The following is a 6,211-nucleotide window of genomic DNA, read 5'->3' as shown; positions in this document are numbered from 1 at the left end:
GTCATGGTGTATAATTTGTCTGATGTATTGTTGAATACAATTAGCAAGTATTTTGTTTATGATTTTAGCATCTAGGTTCATTAGAGAGATTGGTGTGTAATTTTCCTTTCTCATGGTGTCTTTGTTTGGCTTTGGTATTAGGGTAATGTTGGCATCATAGAATGAGTTAGGCAGTATTCCTTCTATTTCAAATTTTGGAAGAGTTTAAGAAAGATTGATGTTTGTTCTTTCCAGAATGTTTGATAGAATTCATCTGTGAAGCCCTCTGGTCTAGGGTTCTTCTTAGTTGGGAGGTTTTTAATGACTGATTCTATCTCTTTACTTTTGGTTAGTTTGTTGAGATTATCAATTTCTTCTTTCATCAATGTCGGCTGCTTACATGTTTCTAGGAATTTTTCCATTTCCTCTGAATTATCCTTCTTGTTGGCAGATAGTTTTTCAAAGTATCCTCATGATTTTCTTTATTTCTGTGGGGTCAGTGGTGATATCCCCTTTCTCATTTCTTATTTTGTGTATTTGTGTTTTCTCTCATTTTTTTTGTTAGTCTGACTAAGGGTTTGTCAATTTTATTGATCTTCTCAAAGAACCAACTCTTTGTTTTGTTTACTTTTTCTAGTGCTTTCTTATTTTCTATTTCATTTAGTTCTGCTCCAATCTTTGTTATTTCTTTCATTCTTCTTCCTTTGGGATTAGTTTGTTGTTTTTTTCACTAATTCTTCCAAGTGTGCCATTAGGTCTTTGATTTTAGCTCTTTCTTCTCTACTGATATATGAATTTATGTCTATGCATTTCCCTCTCAGTACAGCTTTTGCTGCATCCCATAAGTTTTGATATGTTGTATTGTCATTTTCATTAGTTGCAAGGTAGTTACTGATTTCTTTTGAGATTTCCTCCTTGATCCATGGTTTGTCTAAGAGTGTGTTGCTTAATTTCCATATCTTTGTGCCTAATCTGGTTATCTGGCCCTTGAAGATTTCTAACTTCATTCCACTGTGGTCAGAGATATTATTTTGCATGATTTCAATCTTTCTGAATTCACTGAGACTTTCTCTGTGCCTTACGTAGTATGTTGTCTATCTTGGAGAATGATCCATGTGCACTTGAGAAGAATGTATATCCTGCTGTATTTGGGTGCAATGTTCTGTATATGTCTGATTAGGTCCAGATCCTCTAATATATTATTTAAAGTCTTTGTTTCTGTATTGATTCTCTGTTGAGATATTCTGTATAATGGTGATAATGGTGTATTAAAGTCCCCCACTATAATTATATTGGCATCCATTCCTTCACTTAGTTTTTCCAGTGTTTGCCTCATGTATTTTGAGGCACTCTGGGTAGGTATATAAATGTTTATGATTGTTCTTTCTTCTTGAAAGATTACTCCTTTTACTAATATTTAGTATTTATCTTTGTCTCTTACAATAATTTTGCATTTAAAGTCTATTTTGTTGATATTAGTATAGCTACTCCTGCCCTTTTTTGGTTATTGTTTGCTTATAAGATCATTTTCCAGCCATTCACTTTCAACCACCTTGAATCTCTGGGTCTAAGGTGGTTTTCTTGTAGACAGCATATAGATGGGTTATATTTCTTTTCCATTCTGCCAATCTGTGTCTCTTGACAGGTGAGTTTAATCCATTAACATTCAGTGTTATTACTCTCAAGGAATTACTTGCATTAGCCATATTTTCTTTGGATTTGTGCATGTCATATGTTGTTTTTATTTTATTTTTCTTTTTGTTTTTTTTAGCTGTTTTTATACTCTCCTCCAACTCTGTCTCTCCTGTTTTTTTCTTTCCTCCTGCAGAACTCCCTTTAATATTTCTTTTTTTTTTCACCTATGGTAAATTCACTATATTAATCTAGGATATAATAATATTCCTTCTACCTATTTACAAAATAGCTTCACTGTGAGATCTCTAGAAATACCAAACACTATTAAATTAGATTCCTCTTCTTGAGGTAGTTCAAAGTCCGAAAATGTAGCAAATTTACATATTTTTCTATACTACCACTGAGGAATAATTATCTTAAAAGGTCTAGAACCAAAATCCTCATCTTCTGTTTCCCAGGCTAGTTTTAATTTTCTCCCTCAGATCATACAAACTGATCTAAAAAAGCAAAATACATACAAAGTTGAAAAGTCACACAAAACCAGAAAAAAAGAAAAACAAAAATGAAAGGAAATCTGTAAGTGGTGTCATACTAACAGTCTAAACTTAGCTACAGACAAAAAAACTTACCAGTTTACCAAAGCTATAGGCATTTTAGAAAGTCCTAAAGAAATTAACAGCTTATAAAAATAGAGTAAATATTTTAAATAGAAGCATGAAAATAAAAATCATCTCATTCCCTGCCAAAGAGTTCTTCCAAAATGCCATATCCACAAAAACTCACTCATGTTTTGCAAAACTGTTTTCAGGTTGGATCAAATGTGTGATAAAGTTCAGGCTGATCCACTTTGCTCTTTCATCAGGTTTGCTTCATAGGTGCAGGGATGTTAGCAGATGCCTGCTCGAGGTAGGCCAAGGACGCCTGAGGGATTTCAGTGGGCTTTTTGTGCTGCACGTTGATGTCATCCAGCACCTGCTGCCAATGCCTCAGTTTTGTCATATGTTTCTGGACCAGGGCATCTTTCCACTGTAATTCATTCCTTAGTTCTGAGACATCCTCTTTGATAACTTGATCTGGTTTCTGGACAGATAGCTGCAACCTTTTTTGTAGGAAAAAACATTCTGTCTGTCTTGCAATATCCAGAAATTTCTGGATACATTGATCAACACCAGTTCGAATTTCCTCCTGATCGGTGCCACTGATGTAGTCCTGACTCACCAGAGAAGCAAAGCAAGCCTCGAAAGATGACTCCAATTCATCCACCAAGGTACTGTTAGAGACTCTTGAAGCGCCTGGCGCAGCCTGAAGAAGCGAAGCCTGGCCAGGGAGTCCCGGCGGGGGCCCCGGGGGCTGCCCAGAGAACATGCCTCCCAGCAGAGCCGCCATTTCTGGAATCTTTAATATTTCTTGAAGGGCAAGTTTCTTATTGGCATACTCTCTTAGTTTCTGTTTATCTGTGAATATTTTGAACTCTCTGTCATTTTTGAATGCCAACTTTGCTAGATAGAGTATTCTTGGTTGGAAATTTTTTTCTTTTAGTACCTTTACTATGTCATACCACTGCCTTCTTGCCTCCATGGTTTCAGATGAGATATCAGCATTGAATCTTATTGAGCTTCCCTTGTTTGTGATGGTTCTCTTTTTCTCTTGCTGCCTTCAGTATTTTCTTTTTGTCTTGAGCATTAGATAATTTGACAAGTATATGTCTTGGGGTTGGCGTGTTGGGATTTATGCTGTTTGGGGTGTCTTGTACTTTCTTGACATGTACATCCATCTCCCTCAATAGGTTTGGGAAGTTTTCAGCCATTATTTCCTCCAACACTCCTTCTGTCCCCTTTCCCTTCTCTTCTTCTGGGATGCCGATAATGCATATGTTTGTGCATATTGTGTTACTATTCAAATCCCTAAGTCCCTGCTGGATTTTTTTCTATCTTTTTATCAAGCAATTCTACTATCTGTTTGATATCAGATGTACTGTCTTCCACATCACTAATTCTTTCCTCTGCCTCTTCAAATCTGCTGTTTTTTTGTTGAGAGTGTATTTTTGATTTCTTGGATTGTGCCATTCATCACCATCAGGTTTGTTATTTTTTTATGTATGTTTACAATTTCCTCTGTATGCTCTCCAAGTGTTTTCTTAATATCCTTAATCTCTTCCTTCACTTCATTAAATTGGTCCATGATATTTGTTTGGAGAGCTTTGATTAGTTGATGTTTCATGTTCTGCTCCTTTTCCTAGTTTTTAGTTTGTTCATTGGATTGGGCCATTTTTTCCTGATTATTGGTATAGTTTGTAATTTTTTGTTGCTGTCTGTCATTTTATCTTGATGGGCTTGTTCAGTTGATTAGCTTCTCTGTTTAGTCTCTGGTTTTATTTAAGTGCTGTTTTTGTGTGTGTGTTAAATTTTCTCTTTGACACATTGCTCTTATCCTATTTCCATGTTGTTGTCTAAGTTCCCTTGATGGAAAAAGTTTAGGGCCATGGAAAGCAAAAGAGTTAAGAAAAGGAAAAGTATAATAGTAGTATTGATATTAAATGTTAGCAGAAGAACCTTATAAGACCTAGGAGAATGAATATTAAACTCATGAGAAACTGAATATGGAGAAGAATATACTATGAATTAAAAGGCCAGCATGATCAGAAGAGAGGGAAAGAGAAAAGAAAGGACAGTAATAAAAGAGTTAATAAAAGATAGAAAAACAGAATAGAAGTGTTAGAAATAAAAAGCCAGAAAAATTGGGGGTTAAGCAAAGAGTGATGGGATATAAGAGCAACAACAGAAGGTGGAAGATAGAAAGATGTAGGAAGGAAAAGAGATAGCACTGGTAGCCAAAATCAGTACACACAGAATAGAGGAAATCAAGGAAGAGGAAGCATAACAAACAAGAAATATGCCAGCAGCACCTAAGAAAAAAAAGAGCAGTGGGGGGGATTAAGAGGAAGGAAAGACAAGAAAACAAGCAAAAAAACCAGACAAGTCCTCAAGCAAGGAGTCCTCTTTGCAATTAAATAAACTGATTAGGAATCTGTCCTTCCCTCTTTCTTCCTTCTTCACTTCCCCCTATCTCAGGGCAGCAGGAAGCCCATATGAGAACTCCCCTTGGAAATTCAAATGGGACCCGGGTGAATCAACTCACCACAGAAAATAATGACTTTCAGTCTCTTTGAGAGAGAGCACCCACACCTTGCGAGGAACCCTAAATATGCTCTTGGAAGCCTACCAAGTACTTCCTACTGTCTCCTTCCCTTAGGTGTGTTGCACAGGACTAGTTAATTACCTGACTCCTCCTTCTCCCAGACCAATTTTCTCTATCCCAGGGCATTTAGGTAAATCAGACTGCCTCAGCCGAGTCACCTTTCACCTCTTCCTAGTTTCTCCTCGAGCCAGCTGGTATGCTCCTCAAAGCTCAAAAAGGGGGGTCCAGACAATTGAACTCACACTGCTTGGACCCCTCTTCACTCTTCACCAGCAGCCCCCCACCCTCAGAGTTTGTCCAAGAATGGAGAGTTTGGGGAATGCTGGGGTTCAGGGTTCAGGGAGAGCTAGGTTTGGGGAATGCGGGTTTGTGGAATGTGGGTTTGTGGAATATGGGGTTTGGGGAATGCTGTGACTACCTGCTTAGCTAAGCTGTGGCTTAGTTTTCCAATAGCTCCAGGTACAAGCTCGAGAAACCCACAGTTTTACCTTGAGCAATCACTCTTTTTGTCGCACTCTTTCCAGATCGATGTCCAGAATTCTCCTGCTTTGTGGGTTCCCAAAACAGCTCACTCAGGTAGGATTTTGTCCCCACTCAGCCATTTTTTTGTAGGAGAGATGATGTGGGTGCACTTACTCTGATGCCACCTTGTCCCGCCTTCCTCTAGATTTATTATTTTTACCTCTTCCCATTGAATTGGCTCCTTTATCAGTATGTAATGATCATCGTTGTCTGTTGTAATAGTTTTTTACTTAAAGTCTATTTTATCTGATATTAGTACAGCCACCTCAATTCTCTTTTGGTTCCTACTTGCATGGAATATATTTTTCTATTCTTTACCCTCAATCCACTTGTATCTTTGACTTCGAGGTGAGTCTCTTGCAGAGACTGATGGTGTTCCATAATTCTGTTATTTTCACTTTTAATATTTTTTTCTTTCTGCTCCTTAGCCTTATTTCAAGTGTCTTGTCTTCATGTTCACTGATTCTTTCTTCTGCCAGCTCCAATATCCTCTTGAAACCCTCCTCAGTATTTTTTTCATTTCATTTATTGTGGTTTTCAACTCCAACATTCAGCTTGGTTCCTTTTTAAAATTTCTATCTCTGTACTTAGACTCTCATATTGCTCATTCATTGTTTTCCTGATACCCTGTAGTTCTTCCTCTGTACTTTATTTCATGTCATTGAGCATTTTAATGGTCATTTTAAAAGGCTTTATTCAGTATGTTCACATTCTGGTCTTCTTTGTTGGTGTTTTCTGTATTTTTATCCTTTTCCTTTGGGTGGGCCATCATTTCCTGTTTCTTTGTCCTGTAATGTTTCACACTGTATATTTTTAATATCTTAAAATGTAAACTCTGAGATTTAGTCCTCAGAGATGTCTGAGGATGTCTGTTTCT

The 6,211-nt window shown here is 37.2% G+C and overlaps 1 pseudogene; it reads right to left on the bottom strand.

Moving 5' to 3' along the window:
* Window positions 1–2,428: 2,428 nt before the first annotated feature.
* Window positions 2,429–3,000, bottom strand: LOC101427081 (mediator of RNA polymerase II transcription subunit 28 pseudogene; annotated as a pseudogene).
* Window positions 3,001–6,211: the final 3,211 nt, after the last annotated feature.

Source organism: Dasypus novemcinctus, chromosome 3, assembly GCF_030445035.2.
Source record: "Dasypus novemcinctus isolate mDasNov1 chromosome 3, mDasNov1.1.hap2, whole genome shotgun sequence".
Classification (NCBI taxonomy): Eukaryota; Metazoa; Chordata; class Mammalia; order Cingulata; family Dasypodidae; genus Dasypus; species Dasypus novemcinctus.
Note: the sequence above shows the minus strand (reverse complement) of the source record. Positions and strands in the feature narration are given on the sequence as shown.